We start from the raw sequence: 24,932 nt of genomic DNA, 5'->3' as shown, positions 1-24,932 counted from the left end.
CTGATATTACAAGTCAGGAGATCGGGAAAGCTGAATTCACCCACGTGCAGAATGCTTCATGATTTGCATCACAGATAGCAGATGAGAGTTAACAGTGTCATTGTCCTGGTGCAATCCCAATGCAGCTGATTTTGAGCCTCTCATATTCCAGTGCTAAAGCAAGGAAAGAAAACGTCAGTCTTGCTTTAACCAGCCTTGAGCAAACCCTGCCTGTGCTTTCTAGTACAACCCTTGGAAAACAATGACATGGCACACTGTAGCCCATACATCAAGGACAACCGCACAACATGCCTCTGCAACGGTGACAAGCCATAGCACCTATTGCATGAAGTCCCATCCCTGTTCAGTTAGGTCTGCAAAACAACCATGAGCAAAAACAAAAGCTGCAAGAGAACCCAAAAACTCCATTGTACCTTTGTCCTCCAGAGCTTCCCTGGCTCACCTGGCAGAGGTCCCTCAGTGCCTATGATCTGCCTTGAAGAGCCTGGCAGGACAACAGACACCTCATGGTAGTTTGTCCCTCAGTGTTGCAGGTCAGGGACTCATGTTCTCTGCCCTGTAGAAAGCCTTTGGCAGGAATTTTCCAAGCTTTAGTGTATCCTTTGTCTCTGAGAAAGATCCATAATCTGAAGTTGGAGAGGGTCTCCTACACGGCAGGAGCTGGTCAGTGCCCTGCTGCTTCCCAGTGACAGGGATTTTGCTCCTTGTCTTATTTTGCATGGCCTCAGTGTTTGACTGTAGCCTTCTATGCACCCTGCTCTTTGCAGTGCCACCATGGAAATGTCTGTATAAATGTGAATTTCAATAGCCATTATACTCCCAGCAGCAGCAATCCACATTTGGTGCCTCATAGCCTGTTAATCTGTAGTAGTCATAAGGCTACTTATCTTCTGCTCTTTTCAAATACCTCGGCGGTGGATACAAAAGGGAAATTGCAGGAGCTATTCTTCTCCGGAGTCTGAGAGGGGTTTTTTCTTTTTCTTTCTTTTTTTTTATTTTATGCTGTACTGTTGCTACATTACCAAATGTCACATTCAAAACCTATGGCAAAGTTTGCAAGAGAGATAAGAGATGTCAATATCCCAATTTTCTGCTAGTGCAAGGCTCCTGGCCCAGGAAAGCAGCTAGTTGCAGGGTGATGTTGCAAGGGCCCAGAGTGCTTAGCTGTCTGTTAGCTAATTAAAGCACCGTGATCTGAAAGCTTTGAAAGATTTAGTTCAGATCTTCCTTGGGGTCATTTTTAGCTCTACTACCTATTTGCTGATGAATCCTCAGCTCCAGCCTACAGGTGTTGAGCCACAAAAGAATGTTTGGAGAGGGGTGCTTGTATGCCATGGACATAGGCATTGTTAAAAGACAAAGAGAGATGTGGCTCCAAAGAGAATTCTCATGAGGATAAGGAGAACTAAAAATGTGCAAAGGAAGTAAATTATGAAAGAAAATTATAATTTGGATTGGATTTGGGCTGCTGCCTCTAGGGCTCTTATGGTGAAAAATTTGGGATGCTGATTCACTTAAACTCCTGTCATCCAAAGTTGAAGCCATTTCAGCAGCCAAAATCTGGATGAGAGCTCTCCCTCAGATCCAGCCCTCATCCCTTTTTATCCCCCCAGGTGGAGTGCTGTGAGCAATAGAGCACATTGCCCAGCCCTGGAAGGTCTCACTGTGTGGCCAAGTGTAACTAAAACAAGGCCACAAAAAGAGCATTAAGGCACAAGCTCCATGATTAGCCACTAGGTAACTTGAACACACTATGTTTAATGAGGGACTGAAGCAAATTCTTTTCTGTGGAATGTGTCCAGATGAGAGCAGAGGTCTGCCAGATGCTAGCTAGGGAAATCCAGCTGTGGGGCTGGGTTTACAAAAACAAAGGGAGGTGCTGGACTTACATGTCCAAGCACTCCTGAGCAGAGCTGGGTCCTGATAATGGAGAATGGTTGCGCCAACAAAGGCAGGACACAGAGTATTGAAGATGTGAGGGAATGAAGAGGATGGTGAAGGTGCTTAGCAAAGAGCCCCAAAAGATGGGGGTGATCTATTTCTTGTGAGGAGATGGTAATAACACAATTTTATTTTCTACATACAGCAATTTAGATACTTAACAGTTCTTTCAGTTCAATTTTAATAATTTGGTAAGCAAGACACCCTCAGTCAAGACATAAAAGGCCAAGAATGACATCTTCATATTTATTGTCCATCACCTAATCTTTGCTCTGCTTTTCTGGTTTATTTACCACAAGGTGTTGGTGAAAACAGAGCTGGCTCACTGACCACAGTGGAAAAAGGTTCAGGAGCACGTGCTAAGAACACCTGTACCAACAGGAACATTTTCAACTTTCTGCTTGGAGCTGCAGGAATATTTCAGTACTGGCAGATCACCTTCAAACTTTTTCTGCTTCTCCACCTTAGAAAGAAACCCTTAGGTCTTTCTCCACCCACATGTTTCTTCTAATTGTCATGAAGGTAAATGGATATCCCATCGCTACCAGCTAAGGAGATCAACCAACCTGTACAGATGGGGCTGGAAATCTGCTGGATCTCGAGGCTTGGAAGAGCTGATTTACTGAGGCAGAGGAAAAGAAGGGGCCAAGAACAGTCATTTTATAGTGCAACAGCAGGCAGTCTTCCTACACTGCCTGACGTGAACAAAGCAATGCTCCTGTTTCCTCTTGCTGTCACACCTTTACACATTCCTGAAAAACTTTCTCATCCTGTAACTTCTGCTGGAAGGTTCAATCTTAGAAATAAATCCTAGATTAGCAAAATGGGAAGCTTTTCAAATGCTGATTGCCTGAGGCTGGGGATGTGAACCAGACAAGACATAAATGTGAAGGCATAAATTCTTCCCCTGTTCTTACATTTACCCTGAAGCATCCACCACTGCCGCTCTCAGTTAGACTGTTGGGCTGAATGGACTTTTGATTGGATGCAGTGTGGCTCTTTACTTGTTTCCTCTTTATAGAGGTAATCAACAAGTAAATTTAAATTTTAAGAGTTAATAGTTTGAAATTTCATTCAAATTTGCCTTGCCAAGGCAGTTAAGGATAAACCTAGCTTTTAAGCAGGAGAACAAGCTTGTGAGCCTCTCCTAATCAGAGGAATCTCAAGGCACATTTTTGCTTCCAACTAATCCAGTCTGCAAATCTAAACAAAACCTTTGTCTTTCATAAGCAGGGGTACACATAGACCAATATATTCATAGAGCTTCACTGATCTTTATTTTGTTAAAACCATCCTTCACTGCTGCCACTTCTGCAACTCTACCAATGGCAGCAACAGGGGCAGGGCTAGGACAGACAGAGCAGCAGTGCTGCCTCTGTCACGTTATCACATCATTTGGGCCCTCACAAAACAACTTTAGGTGATATTGCAGCATAAATGTCAGCAGCCAGGCCTGTACTGTTGCGAAACACTCATGGTCTCTGCTCAGTCAGGCTGGCATTTTACACTAGAGATAAGTACAGGATTTTCTCCTTTCCTGCTGCCCAGGGTCCAAGGAAATTCAGTAGAGGACAACGCTGAGCTCCTTGGAAGGTACTTTTAATTCCTATTGAATTTCTGCAGGCACAGCCATATATAACAATAATCAAGACAAGACAAAATAAAAGCAAAGAGCAAGGCCTAGCAACCTAAGATAAACCATGCTCCTTTTGCTATTGATCATCGTGACTCTGTGCTTTTGTTCCTAGTCACATCTGATCAAAACATTGGAGAAACAACTTAAGAGTTTCTGAGAAAATAGGCCAAATGCTGTATACCTGAAAAAAAAAATCTATCTGAAAAGCCATGGGCCAGGAGCAAAGAAATGAAGTTGAATTAAAATCTGGGTTTCTTCCCCCCTCACTTACCCCTCTTCCACTCCCCCACTGAGCTAACAAGTTTCTATCATCATCTGCTTGTGGAAAGACAAAGGCTTTAGGCACCCTTCTTTTGCTGTGCCAGCATCATTGTAATTACATGAGCAACCACCAGTGTGGTAAAGGAGTCTTGTATTTTCTTCAGCAAGTCTGCCTGTTTGTCCAACCTGGGAGGAATGTACTTTCTGTGTCTTTCCTTGTGCATCTGCATGCACGGCCCACTGCGACTTAGCTGTTATTTGCTTTTCCTGCCTCACGGGGATAGGTATTCAGGAGGAAGAAAGTAAATGAGGGAGTGCCCAAGGTGCCTCACAACACGATTTGGTTTGCCTTCTGAATTATAGCTGCCAGAAGCTGATGAGTATTTCTCCCCAGACTTTCTCTCACAAGGACAGAAAACTCACTTGGTTTAACAAGATTTTCCACATGCCTGTTGTTGTGGGTACAGGCTATGCAAGCCAGAAACGAGAAATATTTTCTTGGTTTGAGGCAGCTGCACAAAAGCAAGAGAAGCTTTTATAGAAATCAGGAGATGCAATGAATGAGCTCGGATTTGCATTCAAACTTAACCTTAAATCCTCAAAGGCAGAGAAATTTGAGGTGATCTTTTCAGCATGTTCCTTGATGTTTGCTGGAGGTTCAAGTGCATGATACAATTTTGTGGTCTATGTATGGGTGTGCATGTACCTGCTGATTTTTTATGTGAACTCTGGCATGTGGATATGTGTATTCAGGGCTTGCTCCAATGCACTTGGCAATAGCAGTAAACCTACTTTCTGGTGTTTACCTAAGCAAAGTAATAAACCAGTTGTACTTTGCAGCACTTTGCAGCCAGGACACTTGGGGCACTGCAGAACAACGATTGAAGCATTTCAGAACACAATACAAACACGGTGTTAAAATCATCTTATAATTCAAACAAAACACGCTGAGCTCCTGAGAGGCAGAGGATTGGAGATGTCAGAAAGGAATAAATATGCGGTTACAGTGGTTTTGTTTCAAAGCACACTGTAAGAAAATGTGGTTTAGATGGATTTAGCAGGAAAGTGGCGGTGGGGTGAGTTGCTGGTGCTGAGGCACTCTCTGACAAAGACTCACTCTAAAAGCTGAGCTGTGTCTGACGCTGACACACAGTCAAATTAAGCCTGAAGGAAGCAAGCCTGGGGTATTGCAAGGATCAGTACCGTAAAGGGCTTTCAACCAGCAGTATCAGCATGTGGCAGTTGCTCTGCCCCAGAGGAGGCAGCCCTCACACTGAACTAGGGCATGTGAAATTTAACGGGTGCTGTTCTCACCTACTAGTGGAGATTGAGGGAGTGACCTGCTAACCGATGTGGGAGCCATGTGTGAAGGGATGGGGGATGACACTTGTGACCCCAAAGGTGAGCGTTGCTCCAACAAACAGCAAAACCTGTGTTTTATACTTGTGGCCCATCCCAGGTACAAAATAGACACCCCCACCCTCCTCTTTTATTACACTTTGCCCTTAGCTTCCCATAGATTTACCCAGAGAAACCCAGGTCAGCCCACTGGGAGCACCAGTTTGCCTGCTCAGCCATCAAGGGGTCCCCAGTGAATCCTGTCAAAAGCCATTGTTATTCCTCCTGTGCAGTATCTCTGAGCACAGCATGGCGATATAAAGCCAGCAGGAGCCTCGTAGACAAGAGCCTCGTGATTTGTTGAGAGCCTTCTCCAAGGCTAGTGCTATGTAAAGGGAGCTGCATCTGGTGATAAGCGTCTAGCTCCAAGGCTACTGAAAGCTAAATAAATCGATGTTTATTTGTTGTGCGGCAAGCAGAGCTCTAAGCTGGATGCTGCCTGGTGCTTTCCCCATGTAAATCGGGGAGTTCCTGCTCAGATGCCAAATGTTAGAGTCGCCTTTGAGTGCCTGACATTGATTTCAATGGGATGCAATTGCTGGAACTTGGTTCTCACTGAACAAAATGAAATACCTTAAGCAAAGTCATGCCTGGTGGAGTCGAGTTTGGTGTAGCAAGAGGAAGGCTGAACACTGCTCTCTGCCTTTTCAGCTCTATGCAATAGGCATTTTTCACTCCTAAACAGACTCCTGTAGTATTCCAGGAAAAATGCCAGGGAGCTCTCAAGAAAGAGCTTGGGGTCAGGGCTGAGCCCTGCTAGTGGTGTGCACAGTGAACTAGAAATACTGGTGGGAGGAAAGAGTACTGGAGAGAGAAAAAGCAGTAACCAGGAAAGCACCAACACTGCCCTGGAACAGAGTCGTTCGGTATTGGGTTGCTCAGGGAGGTATCAGGAGGCCATGGATTGTGCTGTCTGTTCTGCAAGAGTCCCAGTGCCACCACAACAAAAGACCCCACAGCAACCTGTCTGACTGTCTTGACAACTGTGTGTCAGAGTTCCACACTCTGTGAGACCTGATGTAGTATAAATACTTTAATATAATCCCACTGACATAAACACAATCACGAATTTCATGTGCCAATTCAATCATGAATGTGACATCCATATTTTCCCTCTAATTTAAAGAACATCAGATGATCTTGGTCCAAACTTTAATTTAATATAACCAGGTAGGGAAAGAGCTGTCAGTGTCTAAACAAAATTGCTTGTTTGCTTTATCAGAATAGCATAGAATACAAATTAGATACCAATATTTGTACAGCACTTAGACAATGACTGAATGCTTGGGCTCTTGGAGTATCTTCCCAAGAAAAGGAGACAAAAGACACTGTTCTACCATCTTTGTGTTCCCTCCAGCAGCTGTCCCTGTGTGGTGGGTAGGAAGTGCGTCTGGCTGGCAGGGGTGTTACTGGAATTTCTTCCCTTCCACAACCACCCTACCCCCAAATGTCTAATTGTTACATGAAAGTGCAGGGTGCTGTATATTTCAGGTACAGTACTTGTAATTGGTACTCCCAATGAAGTCATCAGTGGCTGAGAGAATGAGAGCTTAAGGTAGTACTGAATCAAGAACCAGAATAGCTTAAAATATATAGTATCAGAGTCATTACTGATCTTCTCCAGTCTGTGCCTTAGCCGGAGAAGTTCCTGTGGCAGTAAAAACAGCATCCCTGCAAGACTCAGACATAGCCTGAGACTCTAAGCTGACCCACCCTAGTCTCTTTATTAGGCAGGACCATGCAAGAACAGCTACAGCAGCTCTGTCATTTCAAGGTTAAATGTTTGAAATGATCTAATATATCAAAGAAGGTGAAACATCAGGATATATTGGGCCAATTGATGTAATTAACCCCCAAAGGAGGACTGAATTCCACCTGTCCAGAAACTGTTAAGTGCTGCCTTTCTCTCCAAAGACCTCCCATTATGCTGCCTCATGTATTATTAGTGACATTAGACCTATATCTATAGCCTCTCTCCCTGTCACAGTCCCTACACATCACACACTGACATTGTCCTTTCTTCCTAACTTTCATAAGGAATGTCATTTTTGACATCACCCTATGAGCAAGAAGTAAAGAAGCAGCAAAGCCGCGAGCTATTCCAGGATAAAAACACACAGATCCACCTAGTTAGTGATCTGAGAGTTTTGCAGGCAGGTGATGTCTCCTGTAGGTTTCTTCAGATGGAAAGAAAAAGGATACATGGAAGACAGCCTCTCACAGTCCAGGGCACCTGGTGAGAAAGTGACTGAGAGTGTTCAGAAACTTCCAGAGTTTGTTTCATTCTCTTAGGGCATGCTTATACTTTTTGGTATTTGAATTAAACAACCTCCAGGGGCTTCCTTGCTCAGTTTGAGAAACTCCTTTTTTATATGAAACACTTCAGTTGGGCATTTGGGCATGCGGAAGTTTAGAAAATGTGCAGTCTGGGAGAGAAGCCTGGAAAGGCTGGCTATTCTAGGAAGAGGTTTGAAGATGCTGAAAGAAACCGCTTATGTCTCACTGTGGACACTTCTGCCTTCCTATACTTTTATTCTCCTTTTTGCCCTCCATTTTTTCCTGAAAAGAACATAAGAATAATAATCAGCAGTAACACAAATTGCAGAAAATGACAGATACCTAGGAACTAATGAAGGAAATGGTTTTCTGGGACTGGTCTGGGATCCATAACAGTGTTGGATGTCACTGCAGAACCCAACTGCCCCATTGCTCCAATCAATCCGTGTCAGTTTCTCACTTTATTTTTCCTTGGTGTCAGCACCATATCTATACAGCAGTGTTATTTGTAAAGGGACAAATAAAGCATTTAGTGCTGCCCAGTTTTCTGAGGTTGTAGCTCAGTTTTGACTCAGTCTTCCTCAAGCTTCTTCTGGAGAAAGAGCTGAATCATGTAAATAAGAAGCATGTAAACAGGAAACAGACAGAGTATGAAATGTTTCTCCTGGAATTTTGTTTATTCTTCAGCCATTACCCTCCATTTATGTACAAACAGATGAAAGGATGGGTACAAATATGTTCCAGGCTAGACAAAGTAAAATTGATGGAGACTACAGATGCCAGAGCAAATGAGATCTCTGAGGGCTCAGAAAGAAACTCGTTGACATATCCACTCTATATTCATTGAAATGAGCTCAGGGAACTTTGCTCAATTAAAGCCTGGCTGCGGGGGAAAGCAGATCCAAGCTGAACTCAGAAGAAGTGGTTTTCTGGACCTGTGAGATCTAGGTCAAAAGAGACATAATTGGGCAACAGATGCAGTATATTATACTGACATCTTCCAGAAGTGGTGTTTTGGAGCACTCTGACTTAATGATGCTCATCTCTCACAGTTATACCAGTGATGCAGTGTTAACACCTCTATAGCTAGCTTAGTAGCATAACTATACCACAGACAAAAGGGACTTTTGATCCTACTAGTCAGTGAATAACAATTAGGACAGATTCTGGTCTTAGTGACAGTAAATCTGGAATAAATCCACTGAATTCATTGAAACTTTGGCAAATTTACAGTAGCGTAGACTGTTTTCACATATTCAGTTGTGATACTGCAGACTTACATTGATATAATCATATATATCTTGTGTCCATTTCATCTAGAGAGAGGAAACTACAGACAACTAGAGTCAGCATTACTCATCACCTGCCCAGACTCCCTGTAGAAGCTCCAGAGCAGGCATCACTTTACCAGTGAAGGTTAAGCAAACCTGCATTGTCATTCTAAACAATGCCTCCCCGCATGGTACTGAGCCATATCAATGCAGTCAATTGCAATAACCTCTTACATTTCTATAATACCTTTCATCCTAAAGGAGCCAGCGAGGGATCCAGTTTAGAGGTTTTGGCGGAATGCTTTGACTCTCCTTTGCTGCATGGGAGCTTATTAATCAAAGATATTTTGAAAATCGGCGCTTTCAGCCTTGTTCTGCTTGCCACTGCTGCAAAGCCGTTTCCTGGAGCCTAGGCAGCTCAGTCTGAAGCTCTGGACAACATCACCCACTGACTACCCAGCAAACACCTCCAACTGAAGCTGTGAATGAATGTGAAAGGCCGTCAGAGAAGATCCACACTTTGCACATGAACATCAGACAAATCTCACTGCTTGCGCTATACTGTGAGGCATAAGGTGGGTCGTGAATCTCAAAACAATGGATAAATGGCCAGACCTATCAAATATGAAATCGGAAGAAGCATATGCAGAGACCCAGCCTAAGAGAGAATCTAGGTCAGATGGAGGCCAGGCAAAAGCTATGCGTTTTTCATCATGTTGCATTCTCAGATTATGCCATGAATATCTAACACAAAGAGGAAAATCTTCCATGTAGGATCTGACTCTCCTCTGTCTCCACTTTGGTAATAGCTCTCATGACACCGAAGGCAGAGTATCATTTAAGTGAATTTGATAACTAACTCTGGAAATAAAGGAATTAGAGCTATTAGTAAATCTTTTCACCTCAGAACCTAGACAAACAGGATCAAATTGCTATCCAGTGTAATCTAATTGAATCCCATGGATTTACAACCACAGACAAATTTTAGCCAATAAAGAGAAGAATATAAATGTTTTATTCTGACATTTGTGACATCATAAAGTTAATATAGCTGTGCAATGAAAGGAAGATTTCTGAGCACATTTGTCTAATTTAAGTCTCATTTATAATGGCAAGTAATTAAATACGTTCCATGAAATTGGAGAAAGCAGAAGAGAATGCTGAAGAATGTCACTTTGTTCATGGGACAGAGATGTACTTTGTTGTTTCCTGCTGTTTATCTTTTGCTCTGCAAGCAGGAGTTCCCATTTATGTTCAGCTATCAGCTGCCAACTTAGAGCCCACTGGAAGATGCATGTAATTTCCATAAGGATCTTAATAAACACCACCAGTGGTGAGACATTTCACACTTGGCAGTTCATCTGTCAGAGCAAGAGATAACTTCAAATTATTTCCATGACCATTCTGCACACATTTGTGGAAGGAGGCTAACACCAAGAAGATAATTCTTAGAGAAGATACAAATTAGGGAGGACTCACTGGTTTCATTAGGAGAGAGCACAGTTCAGCAAGCTCAAGGGTGACACTTGTCTTACCATTGATTTGCTACACCTAGTTCATCAGGCCAGTTTGAACAAAAATGGAAATAACACTTCCTTGCAATGAACAGCACAGTGCCACCAACGGCACCCCATGGCTCTGGGGTGCCACTGCCAAACCTCTCTTAACCATGTTGTGGTGGGCAGATCATCAGCAAGGGGGGATGGGACCCAGACAAGTTTTTGCATCGCACAGGGAAGTTGAGATCATCCTTCAGCCTCTGTAGGATCCTACCTCTGTAGCAGTGTTGGAGTGATAGTATTCTTTTGTTTCTCTAAGAAGCTCTGGAATTTGATGAAGATTCTCCAGTTTAAGAATAAGGCCATAAGGTTCATACATGAACCAAGTGGGGAAAAGTGGTAACACTCACTCAGGCACTGCCCATGCCCATTTGGACTGTGCTTCCACTGCCTTCTTTATCTGGCAGTGTTCCTCTCTCCCCATTTTCCCACCTCTCCATCACCCTCCTCCACTTCTTGGATAAAAGGCAGAACAGGATGATAGTGAATTGGGAAAACACGATGCCTGACTCACAAGCAGGCAGCAGAAACTGAGGTAAGTACAGGTGTCTTGTAGTCCCTCCCCAGCGAAGAGGCAAAGGAACAAGGAAAGGCATGCATACACGGAGTCTCAGGGAAGGTGTGCATGTAAGCAGTGCATCTAATGAAAGGCATGACCGAGAGGCTCTTTCTCCTGATTCCATCTCACAGAAGGTCCTGGTAGCTGTCCCTGCAGCATAGCACTCCAGCAGCTTTCCCAGCAGTGTGGCACTGCAACCTGCTCTGGGTCAGGCACAGGAGCAAAGCAACTCCCTTCACCTGGGATCGTGTACTGCAGCCCTAGACAGCTGCTCTGCATTTTGCTTCTGGTGCTGGGGAGTATAGATGAGAGCAGGGAGAGGAGCAGAACGCTGGCCCAGCTTGTGTCCATTCCTGGAGTGAGTTTATTCCTGGCATGTGTTCCTTGCATTTGGACTTGTTTGCACATGGAGTCCAGTGATGCTGAGCAGAGTGTCAGTGTATCTAACAGTTTTGCCCTGGTTTTAGCTAAGTCAAATAAGTGGGTCCTCTCTGACAAGGATTTGCCTTGGTGTTGAGAATGGGAGAAAGGAGTCCACTTTGATGCCCTGCAGCCACATAGTTTTGGTTTAAGAAGTAGGGTTGCTGGGATTTCTTTCTCACACCCTGTTCTTTTCTCATAATCCTTGCCAGTGTAACTGCTCCAAGCACACCACATGTCCACTCATCCAGCATTCTCCTCAGTGCCTCTGCAGCAGTGCAAGGCTGTGGCAGTTCTTGCAAAATAGGAGCTCCGTAATTCTGGACACATATCCCAGAGGGTTTATTCCTTCTCTGCTTGCATCCACAGGTGTCACTACATCATTACATTGCAAGTTCACCTCTCCTAGCTACTACCAGATAGTATTTAGTAGACCCCATATGTAGTATGAGGTCACACACACACTGAGAAACGTAGCTCTTCTCACTCCAGCAACACTTATGGGTGTTGTGACTCTTTTCTGTTCTAAGAAAACAATCTGCTCATCAGCTTCTCCAGCTCATGAAACTTTTTCCTGGACAGTTGTATAAGACCTTCTCCATTATTCCAAGAGTTAATGTGGAATACATGTGAAATATATTTGGAAGGCTGATGAAGGTATGATAAAGCTGGAGGCTACTGAGCAATATCTGCTCCTGCAAAATGTGAACTTACTGTATTTTTTGCCCCATAGTTAAATCTAGCCCTGAGCCTCACTGGCTGGTAGAAAGGTAAAGCACAGAGTCTGTGAACATGTGAAGGTCAGCAAACTGCAACAAATCATGGCTCAAAGGTGAGGGTGTTTTGCATTCCTTCTTTAAACCTAGGTGCTAACCATGCTGAAATGCAACTTTATTATGTAGCCTGGCAAGATTTCAGTGATTTTATTGAAAGGGCATTTTGTTATGTTTATTAGATTTGTCAGAAAGGCATTTTATGGTGTTTATGAGATAGCATATAAATGTATGAAACTTTAACATTTTTGTCAAAAATAGCCTTTACTGAAAATCAAATAATGCAAGTAGTGAAACCTCCCATCAGAAAAATCCAGGCAAAATTTTCCATCAAGCAAGGCACAGACTCATCCACAGAACACTCTGTGAAATACTGTCAATGAAACCTGTGGCATCAAGCAGTGGAATAGCTGCTGGGTACATGCAGTAAGGCTGCAGTGTTCCCAGGTGGGTACAGATGTGGCAATTCTGTCTGATATCCTTGTCTGACTACAAGTGTGGGAGTTACAGGGCATCTGCTGGTTTTGTTGCCCTCGCTTTTGCAGTAGGAAGGAAAGAGCTTCTGGCTTGTGTTTCAGCAAGTACACTGCTGTCCATAATAAGCACTTGTCCCTCTGGGCTCCAGAGCATGACTGGCTGGATTGACATACTGTGCAGGAACGAGCCACAAGCACATCCTCCACCAGCTCTCTGCTTCTGTCTCCCCTCCAGAAGCCCCTTCTGCAGGTTTTTTCTTCGTTCTGCTTTTAATTTTCTGCTGTTCATTTCTGTCTTCCCCCTCTCTTTCAATTAAAAAACTGACTTGTATTTCTGCTTAGAGAGCTCCCTTCTGCTCCTCATTTTTCTAATTTGTTCATCCTCCACAATACCATCAAGACAATGTGAAACACTTGATCTCTCCCCTTTTCTTTCTTATTTGGGAGGTCAGTACTCTGCAATTGATGTTCTCCCCCTTCTTGGAGACTGTGATGTGGCAGCAAGAGAGGCTGAGGAATTGATTAAGTCATTACCGTGTCAGCTGGGATCTCTGTAGCAGCCATGACATTTCCAAAATTATGATTTTGGAATGCCATTCCCAAGTCTCTTCCCCAGGCAGGGGAAGGCTTAGTGGCAATAAAATGCTTCCCACACTGCTTCCCCTTTGCAGAGGAGCCCTAAAATGTTGGAAAAGTGGTGGGGATGAGAGGCATTGGGAGGTTAGGCAGGAGAAATCCAGGTAGTAAAGATGCAGAAGAAGAGTAGGGATCAGGAGGGAATGCAGTCAGCCTTGCCTGTGTGTCCTTATGCTGGAAGAGTTCACCCTGGTGTGAATAACGCCCTGAAGGGCAGAGGAGGGAGCTATTTGAAAAGAAGAGGACAGACAAGGGATTGTGGTCACTTCATGTGGCAGAACAATCCTCTCACAGGTGTAGCATCACTTTACCAACAGCCTTTCTGGACCTGCTTTGTCTCGCACTCTGGGTGAGAAGCTGCAGCACCGCCTTTGATTGTTGTTCTCCCTTATTTCACTAGGGCACATATTCAAAACACAATGCCAAGCAACGTTCTGCAATAACCTTACTAGATCTAGCTCTGATGATGTCAAGAGTGTGACTGTGACCAGCCAAAGGGTATTTAATCTCCTTCCATTTTCACACATCTTGATTTGGGAAATGTACCTTATAAAATGCCATGGGAGCTGAAAGCTGATAGTGTCCATCAAATAGCAAAGTGCCTTGTTTATTGTCCAAACTGTCCCTAGCTGAAGTATCAGTAGACTTGGATGACTCTCTTAAGCATTTATCTATCTGAAAGTGCTGCACTGTCCATTAGTTTGATTGGGGTGGAAGTATGTGCTGCAGTGATTGACCTGCATAGTATGAAAATGCAAAGAGCTGGGTGAATGGGGATGATGAGTAAGTGATGGTGTGCAATTACTATGCAAATTTTAGGGGAATAATCATCACCAAACAGAATTTTCCAGGTATGGATGCTGCTTTCAGCAAACACAGCATCAAAATGGGAGTTACAAGCCAAACAGACTGGAGAAACTGCCTAACTCTTGTTGGCCTAAAATAGCATCAATGGCAGGACTTGCATAACACATTTGTGTGCCTTCCCTCATCCTTATCCCTATAAACCCAAGATATACCTGAACATAAAGTCTACTACCACTGTCTTGAGAACCCTCTTACGGCAGTGGTACAGCAATTTTATGCTGTGTTCAGGGAGCATCTTTGTCTGGGTCTGCCCTGGCTTTTTGCACAGGGAAAAGATCCTGGTTTTACAGAATTTTCCATCCTCCTAGTCCTGGCTAAGTTAGGACAAGTCTCCTCTATGCCATCAGCACAGACCACAGCCTGCGCACCACCTTCTTCACCAAGTATCAGACCCAAAGCATTGGAGAAAAAAATAGGTACATGGAACATTGCCAGAGACCTTGTTTACAGCCTTGGGGTTTTTCCCTCCATTTTCGCCGGTTTCATTCCTTCCTTGTTGCAGTGAGCTATATCCTAAGTAGATCCTCCTCCGCTCCTATATCTCCAGGTCACTTCAGGCAAGCCTGAACAGCCTGCTTTTCCTGGGCGTATGATGATCTATGACTTCTGGATGACCCCTCATGTATGCTGGGCAAGGAGGTTGCAAGGCATGAGATCATATATGAGATTTTAAGAGTACATATTTACAAACTACTTTTGGGTACACACCATTAGCTGAATCCCGTTATCTTGACCCTTGATCCAGTGAGATCCTACAGGTAAGCAGATGAATCAACCCTGGCATGAAGCAATATCACATGGGGCATCAGCAAGAGGCCGGGCAGAAAAGTTCAAAGTATAGATGTGTCCACACAAAACTTAATATACTCTAGCTCATCCAGTGATTTTCACATAAGCCATTTTTTAAATTAATCTAGTCTATGAAAAATGAACATTGACTTGCTGTAGTTCACTGTGTGAATTCAAAGTGTTTCAGGTTTTTAACAAGAGGGTAGTACAAAAGCACAAATAGAATAAGCTGGCCATTAGTTCGCATTTGTCATGTGTCTGCAAATAATTGAGGAAAGCATGTGAGCAGCACATACAAGAGAGTCACAAAAGAAAGGAGGATCAGAAGGAATGTTAGAGCTTCTTCCTCTCAAGAATTTATTTAACCCACTGACCGCTTGCTTGTTTAATTCAAAATAAAGGATTACTGAAAGGCTTCTGTGGTTCTTGGATGATATGTTGAGGATACCTTAAGTCAGCACTTTGGACTGGTACCCTTTGGGCTGAATATGGTCTTGGCATAATGCCAGCACCTTCTACCAAGATGCATTCCATTACCACAGTGCTGATTTTGCCCTCTCTTGTTGAGGCCACATAACTATGCTTGGCAGTTATGAAAGAAATATATGAAATAGAAAGGTATGAGCGCAGCTTCATTAATTTTACTCCAGTCTGAATGAACTTGGAAAGCTTTCTAGGCAACGTTTTGAAGTGAGGGAATATTAAGACACCAACTTTTTAAAATCTATCAACACTGACCCTGATTTAATATTTTCCATATCAACACCAGGATCTGACAGGACTTTCAGGGAAGGCTGTCTGAGCACTTTGAGGTCACAAAGGTCTTAGAAACCAGATGTCCTTAATATCTGAATTTTGTTAACACTTTGGAAGAGTTTCTCCTCCACTGGCAACCTCACTTTGTCTGTGATAACCTAATATCAATTACCTTACCAATGAGAATTTGCTTCAGACATAGAGGTGGCTATTGCCATAACTGGTGAAGACCTGAGATCCACTGACATTTGGAGCATTGTTTACTGTGGGAACAACTCTACTGCACTGTGCTTTAGGGCCTTTAGAAACAAAACAACAGGGGTGGAGAAAAAGAAAGGCTCTGAGGGGGTTGATCAGCCCTCCCCAGTGCAGCTTGCATGCCTTGTGATGGTAAGGGAGTGAGCATCTTTCGGCTCAGTCCCACTTTCCCTTTCCTTCTGCCTGTGCTACCTCAGATACTTTTGCATCCTTTCCCTGAGCCTGTTGAATCCTCTGCCTGTATACCAAGAAGCCCCTGATGCTCCTGTAAAATATGCATAACGAGCATGTGAGAGACTGGATGGGCTCCTAACTACTCCCTGGGCTGGCAGCTCGAAGCAGAGCAGCCTGCAGCTGAACAGATGGCAGCGTTCAAAATACCTGGGCTCCCGGGAGCCAGGGGCTTTAAGCCCAGCAGGGCCAATTCAGCTAGCTATTCCCAGTTGCTTAACTGCAGTCCACATATCTTCCTGTCTCTAAGACTCTAGATAAGACCTTCACATCCTGAGGCTGTGCCTGGTTAGTATGCCCGCAATACATTTTGTAGCACTCTTGGTATTTTCCCCAGTGGTTTGGGATAATGTTTGCACCAGGAATGACCCAAATATCTAACTGGCAGGAATTCTAGACCTCTGGGGAGTAAATTTCCTGGGGAAGTATTCAATAGATAAGATATTCTGCCATGTATACATCAATATTTACAATTTCTAGGACCAAATCTGGAGTCTCTCACTGAATAATTGGAAGAACACACACAAATTTTGACAGTGTTAAGTAAGCACTTTGGGCCTTGACTCTAATTTACAATGTGCTTTGGGATTAAAGGTGTCTGATAAATGCAAGATTATGGTTAATAACAATACCACTGCAAGTCCCAAACCAGTGAGCTAGGAACAGATACAGGGTATTCTGCATGTTTGCTAAACCAAATATAACCACTACAGGAGACCAAGTCATTCTTGCCTTTCATTGGAATGAAGCAGGGAAGCAATATGAACAAACATGATTAAAAAGACCCTCTGGATTAAATGTACCCCTGATTGCTCTTGCAAGCCAGATATCAAATTTTGTGCTGTTTTCTAGAGGTTGATTTTTACTCTACAGTCTTCATCTGATTTTACAGTCAGCATTACTTCAAGCTTATTACATTTGTAACAGGATACAAATACAGCACCATTAATTTAATTTTATTTACATTTCAGAGTTATTCAGCTGGAATAAATTGAACACAATTTGATTGAAGCTGTCCTGCAGGACTGACTCTAAGCACATTCAATAAGAGTGCTTTATAAATAATGGCAGCATTTAGTACACAAAAGACACCCTCTTGGACTGGAGGATTTGCAGGAGTCATTAGCAGATGAGGGAAAAGCAACATTGCCAAGAACAGAGTTAAGATGAACACTTTTGCTCTGGAGCCCACTTTTCACTGCATGCATCTTCAGAAGAGACGTCGGCTGCAGAGCATGATGACCTTCCACATATAGCTCTTACAGAAAGCAGTTGCTAAATTGGGTGTTTCACTAGCACAGAAACACCAGGACTTGGGTAAACTGTTCAAGTGAACCTTGATAGAAAAGGAATGAGGAATATCAATGTTTGTTTTACAATGGCCCTTAGAAATCCCAGTCGATGATGAAGAAGCTGTTGTAAAGACACTTCACAGAACCACAAGACCATCCCTACCTTCCAGATGTGAGTATCTAAAAGGCCATGAATGCATCTGGGCAGACAGGGCAGTGGATAGGATGAATGGATTCCTGTTTGTCAGAACGATGGGCAGTGGCCAAACCACTGTCAAGCTCTTCATAGGCAGCATAGCAAAGGAGGGTTTTCAGCAGAGATTTGGAAAGATGATGATGGTCTTTCACTGCTCTTTATGAAGATTCCTCCCAATAACAGCAAGGAAAAAAAGCACAGAAGTGTTTCTATAAAAATGTTAACAAGTCAGAAATAGAGACTGACAGAATGATGAGAAGGGAAACAACATTGTCATAGCAAAGGAGAGCTCTTTGGCAGGGTGGGAAGGGCCTTGACAGCAAAGATAAATAGCTTGTGTTTGATGGAGTAAAGAAGAGGAATGTAGTAGAGAGGAGCAAAGAATGTGTAAAATCCTCAAACTGATGGATTAGGAGGATGATCTTTACAGCAGTATTTTGCAGGGATGTGCACAGACTGAAATTGCATTTGGCAAGACCAAAGAGACACTTGGCAAGACCAAAGAGAAGGGTGTTTCAGTAATCAAAATGCAGGACAATTGAATTTTAGCTAGGTTAGATAAGGCCTGCTGATGCTTTTAAATAGGAAGCCTAGGATACTACCAGCATCTTTCCCATCTTGGCTGGAAGTGAAAGGAAGAGTTCTGAAGCATTTTTTCCTTTTGATTATGATTGTTTCATTTTTACCTGAATGTGTTTTGTTCCAACTTCTGACAGCCTGCAGCATCCATAAGACAATCCCATTCACATATGTGGGAGAAGGACACACTCCCAAAAGCTGTCTTTGGTGTCCTGCCTCCTCTCTAACTGATCTCATGTAAATCCTGAAGGAGAGTTTGAAGGTGTCACTGTTAGGACAGGTGAGATTTGTTAGTGCCAATTTACCGGTGCCTAATAGGTGGGCATTTGAGGTCAACCCCCTTATGGAGCTAGCAGAAGTAAAAAGGGGTTGTATTTCAGACCACTGGGATTTTTGCAATGTCACAGTGAGACATCTGATTATGAAAAAACGGAATTGCCATGCTGTAACAAACAAATGGACCATATAGTTTAATAACCCCACTGTGATAGTGCCTGGTGAAACGGTTCAGATTAAGTACAGGGAACCTAGCAGAAGACAAGTAGGGAATGACTTGCCAATAGTGGAAGTTTCTTTTCAATTCTTATCAGTTAGCAGCTAGCCTAGGACCCAAAGCAAGAGGGTTTATATCCTTTCATAACAAAAGAAAATATGTATTCTATTTAATGAGAACACCCCCAATTACATTATCCATATAAATGTCTAATCCTTTTTTTAAATCCTACTAATCTCTTAGGCTTAACATTATCTTATGGGAATGAGCTAATTAGGCATTGTATAAAATCTATTTCCTTTTAACAGTTTTATATTTGCTGCCTTTTATTTCCATTGAACGTCCCCTTGTCCTTGTATTCTGGGAGGATGAATAGGAACATCTATTTTTTCTTTCTACCACCCACATTTTCCACATTCCAGTTAGGGATCTCCTCTGTGATGCCAGACCTTCCCCATTTGAACACCATATTCATGTCATTTTGCAATTTCTGACACTTGCATCCAAGAGCCTTATTCAGTATCCTTACCAAAACAGGAAATCAGAGCAGGGCAAGAAGATTGTGCCGTTGACTTAAACAAGGGCATTACCAGGATTGTAGACTGGTTTGCCCCATACTCTAGGGAGACTGACATTATTTGCACCCTGTTATGTCTTGAGCAAGAGAATCTGCTGTACTTTCCCTTGTGGCACCCCAGTTCCCTTCCCGAGGTGTTATAGCTCAAGTAAAACACGGTGAGGTGCCAGGGTGCCTCCATCACCCCTTCTGGAGGCACTGCCTTGTGCGTGCCAGCATGGGAATGGGCCCACTGCCACTGCCTGCTCCCACGGGTTGTCTCTGCCATTGCTCCATCTCCTCTAGATGTGAGGAGACCCTGTGGCAGTGTCTGATCCACTTCTTACACCTCGCTTTCCCCTCCCTTTTCCAAACAGTTAAACAGTGGCCACAGCAGGGATTAAGGAGGCATCTTGCTGCCAATCTTCATCAATTTAAAAACTGATCACTTATTCCTATGTTCTATTTCCAGCCCTTTTGCAGGTGTTTCATGGCTCCTCCTCTCACCTTTTACCAACCTTGCCTTTTTAACAGTATCTTGGTAGGGGGTTTTGATGTGTTTTAAAACGACCAAATAAAATTTGGCAGTTTGTTTACATCCTATACAACCCTGCAGTGGTACTGGAGTCATGATAGTAAAGCTTAGTTCTTCCTAGAATATAAAGAGCCTGTATGGAGCAGAATATAGAAATTGTGAAGGATTTCTATATGCTGGATTCAGTACAGCATTTCTTCTGGCTCTCATCCAAGCTTCTCCACATTGATTTTTTTTTTTTCAGAGCTTATACAGGAAGCCAAACAACCTTTCCATTGAACCCAGAAGTAAACTGATCACAAGCCAAAGATGAGTCCTCTTTCTGCAGCTATCTGAACCATTACAGCAGCATTTGTTGAGTGTGCCTTTATTTTTCTGGTTTTAATCTGCAGTGTGCTGACAGCCCCAGAAAGATCCTTCTTAATGGACTTTAATAGCAATGCAGCACTAAACTTATATAGCACCTGCCACACCAAGGCATCCCAGTAGACTTCCCAAATAATAGTTTAAAGCTTCTGCTTTCACAAGCCAAAGGCAAGGCTCAAGAGAGCAAAATTAAGTTTGGGTTTTAAAATATTGACAAGCTCGACATTATTAATTTCAAGAGGTGAATTCATCACTGCTGGAGTGGATTGCAGGGAAGAAACCAGGGGAGGATCAGCAGACACGGCATCGATCAACTTACAACCACACACCTGGATGGGAACCCAGGAAAGAAAACCTTTGTTCAACATGCAACAATTGCATGTTTACAGCTGCTTAACTCACTGTAATTAAAATAAATCATTCAGAAAAGTGACAGGAAGTCTGAAGTCAGGCGTGCTGTATGTAATTTTGAGCTTTCATGCAGTACCTTCTATACAACGGTCTCAAAGCATTCTACGGCTATTAATGGCTTATGTCTCCCCAGTAGCAAAAGCATTATAGCTATTGCAAACCAAGACACATAAAGCACAAATGATCTATGCAAATTAATTCACAGTAGTACTAATAGCAGAAACCCAGGAGCTCTGGTTCTCAGATTCCTCATCTACCCCTTAGACAATGAACCTTTCTGAAACTCCAAGAGGCCAATGTGTCACATGCATGACATCTCTTTCACTTTGGTCCTAATCCTAAGAATGGTTATATATGTGATGTTAAGGCTACTAGAATTTTAAGAATTGTAGCCTTTAATTGGTGCAAAGCAGGTGTCATTTCCTTTCATCAACAGGATTTCATGCTTTTAAAGCCAAGGAAGCAAAAGAACTAAACCTTATGTTTCCTGAGCTGTCCAGTCTCTCAGTAATAAATGAAACAAGTTGGAAACATCTTGCAGACCACCCGAAACAAGAATACAAGGAGATGCTGAAATGTTTAGAACATTTATGAATGCAGTTTAACAGATCCTGGTAAGAGATTTTACCTCTTTTGAATGGAATAGGAAACCTATTTCTTAGCTATCTGCAGGAGCTGATGAAAACTGCTTCTGAATTGTAGCTGCAAAGTTCAAGGCAGGTCACACTTTCCAGAAGAAAACAGGGTACATGCTTTCTGAACATTACAACCAACATATACTTCCATATCTTTAAAAGTTAAATGCATCTTCAAGTGACTACAGCTACCTTCTTATTCTCAAGTTACTTATCACATGTCTAATAAATCTGTGAGCACCAATCAGTGTATCAAGATACAAGTTCCCATTTGAAACTCCTAAAATATTTTTTTTTATAATGGCAATAAATGATTTTGATTCAGACAGCATAAGTAACTGCAGCTTATAGATATTATGCAGAACTGATATTGGAAATAAGGCATTTTTATTTCTCTGCTGTAAGATTGCCCTCCTTGATTTTCAAACCATTCTCAGACATTTTGCTGCCAGGCAAAAGGTGACATGTAAAATAAGCTGTTGGAAGGAAAGGGTATGACTGAGCAAAAAGTATGCACAAAAAAGGCAGAAAGAGGTTTTCTCTGAAAGAGAAAGTTTATAACTAAACACAAGCAGTGGAAAAAAACTGGTCTGGGAATTCAAACTACTCTTATCATCCAATATATGAACTCCACCCTTCTCCAAGGTCATTCTCTCCTTCATAATAAGCCCATTTACAATCCTTTTTTTGAGTGACTTTTGAAGGTGTGAGGAGGGACGTGGCTCTGACTGAGCTCTGTCTGGCTAGGAATCAATTAGTGCCGTGTACCTAATTCACAAATTTGCAGCATGAACTCTTTTCACCTACAGACAGAGCTTCTGACTCTGGAAACCAAAATGCTGGATCAGTGCCCTTGGTGTCTCCTACAGCTGTTTGGTGTCAGGAGAATCCAGCTGGGTAAGTCAGATAACAGATATCAAAGGCCCAGTTCTGTCACTTTAAGAGCATATAGGACCACTGTCAGTGCTATCCAGTGAAGAAGGTACTTCTTTGGATTAAACAGACGCAAAATATGAAATATTAGTGTTAGCTCCTTCCAGCATTCAGATGCGAAAATGATGAAGAGATGTGTTATTCTAAATGCCTAAGCACCACAGAGGCACAGCATAAAACGTGAGGCACGCTGCATGGCAGAGCTCCCCTTGGCTCATGCATCAGCCTGCACAAGCCAGGAAACAGGCCGTAAAAAAAGCTGCATGCTATCTTTTCTGTCATCACATCCAAAGCTAGGGCAAATAATCATCAAGAAGAAGCTGATGCTGGTACTTGGTAAATAAAGAAATCAGTCTAGGACGGGTCATGGAGAGCCAAAAGGATCAGACAAGCAGAAGGGACAAAGAAAACTCACAGATATTTTAGAGGACCGACATATCTAATCAGGTTGCCCTTCCTGAGAGATGCTGCCACCTGGTCAGGGGGTTTAGTTGGGGACTGAGAAGCAGCTTTAGCACCTTGCAGCTTGAAGGACGAGAAAGCATGCTCACCAATTCTCTGGGGAAGAGCTGAGCTTTTTGTTACATTTTATCCAGGGTTGGCACTGTATGGAAGGGCAAGAGAGGGGAGAGGGCATTTAATAACTGGGTACTTTACCCTGGGCTTTTTAGTGGTTTTATACATGTAGATAATTTTATGTGTTTCATTCAGGAGCCCAGTACTGCTGAGGACTGTCAAAACATAAACCACCAAGACAGTTCTGCCTTGATAAAGTTACCAGCCAGGAACAGGGAGCACAGAACAGATCAATATATAATGTGAGAGTCATCGGCAAACCACCTGCTTAACCAATGTCTAACAGCCTGTCTCCAGAAATAGACTACATGAGACAAACATGGGTGTAAGAGATTCTGCAGTAAATAATTATGGATTAAGCTACAGCTAACTACTGATAGTTTGTCTCTCATCCATTTTTGTACTGCCTCACCTATGACTGCAGTCTTCATGCATTTTATTTCAAACTTTATTTTCATCCTCCTGAAAAAAATCTAGTCATAGACATCCTGCAGGGGTATAAATTAGAGCCTAGGTTTCAGTGTAAGCTGAACCCAAAATGGACACCGCTGAAACCTAGAGAGCAGAGTTTAATTTTAGTACTCCTTCAATGCCATTGCGTCTCCTAAGCCTGTATTTTCCAGCCTCTCTATTGCCTCTCCTTTTCCTCCAGCTTACTGGAAGCCACCTGCTTGTTTCTAGCAAAGCTGAAACCCAAAATATCACAACATACTCCATTTCTTTACCACTCAGCTCTCTTCAACAGCCTGAAAAGATAGTACTTGAATGGGCTGCTCGCTAGGCTGAGTGCTCAGCCCTGGGTGCTCACTGGTAAGAGAAGGGAAAAAAACATGGTTTGGGGAGACATGCTAACACCTGCATGAAAGCAGCCATGGGAGGCTGGCAAATAAAAGGCTCGGGCAGATAGATGTCCTGCATCAGGGCAGATTAAATACAATTAGACCATCTCACTATCTGCTTTATGAGGCACAGCACTGCAACAGCAAGAGAGGCCACGAGGTTGTCCCACAGCAAGGTGGCTGACAAGGCACATGGTCAAGTGTTGTTATGGGGTCAAAGAGAAGAGAAAACAGAGTCCTTGGGAAAGACCTTGGCAACAGGAGGACCAAAAAAGCAGGAACAGACCTTGGGACAGATTGTGTGATTAAGTGGAGCTGGAGATAATTGTATTTTCAAGATCTCCTGGGGAATGGGCTCAGAATAGATGCAGCAGCAGGGCTGGATCTGTAGCTACGTAGATAGCTATTGCTGCATTTGTTAGCATGGAGAAGGAAATGGAGAACCATGGCCTACATGGGTAAATTTCTTTTTAGCAGCTCAGTGCACTGCTACACAGATGTGCCAATACTAGTGGTGTAACATTGTCCCACACAGGCTGTTATAAGTCCCAGGGCTATACTAAATTAAACTGTTGACAGGAATACTAGTCTCTAGAGGTTATTTGTTCACAGCCTGCTGTTTGGGAATAATGCAAGAAGCTGGAGAAAAGATAATTTTTTAACCATCTTCTGGTGTTGCAGTTCATCCCAGTTACTCCTTATTCCTGACTGAATGCTTCCCTTTTTTTTTTTTTTTTTTTACAGAGAGACTTGCTACAAGCTGTGATGTTCATAAGTAGGTTAAGTGTCCAACAGGTGCTAGCTATCTCTCCCTATTCATTCATATGATGGTCAGTCAACAGGTGCTGAAATCTCCCCGCTGAATAAGTAGATCGTTTTCTATCAAAAGCCCAAGAAAAGTCATCCACTGTTTTGTTGAGAGGTCTACAGGAAAATGAATCCATGCAGGGTTTCCCTAGGCTGGAGGAGCAGTAGAACAGCCATGGCAGTGGGCCCTACATCTTATTGCCTTAACATTTCAAGCTACTCCCCTTGCCTTCTTTTCTCAGATTTGTTTAATAAAATAATTGGAAACCATGACAATAGCATAGGTGTGGCTGTTGCTGGTAACCAGGCTACCAATACCTTTTGAACAGGCTAAGCAATTAAATATAGGCACGCCTATTAAGCAGAATTACTAACCTGTGGTTGTGCCGTGCTGTAGGCCTTAACATAGGGTTTTCTTTCTTTCTCTGCACAAAAAATAACATACCCTTTCATTGTTTTGATAGGACTTGCCACCTCAGCCTGGCTAAGGCAGCTGTTCTGACCTTTCAGCAAGAGATTTCTGACGCAGGAAGAGGGATGGAAATGAACTCAGAGGGAATGAGGTGCAAATTCAGTGGCTTTGTACACCTGCCTGAGTACCAGAAG

The sequence above is a fragment of the Strix aluco genome, chromosome 3 (genome assembly GCF_031877795.1).
Source record: "Strix aluco isolate bStrAlu1 chromosome 3, bStrAlu1.hap1, whole genome shotgun sequence".
Lineage (NCBI taxonomy): Eukaryota > Metazoa > Chordata > Aves > Strigiformes > Strigidae > Strix > Strix aluco.
The sequence above is the reverse complement of the archived record's forward strand: the minus strand, read 5'-3'. Positions refer to the sequence as shown.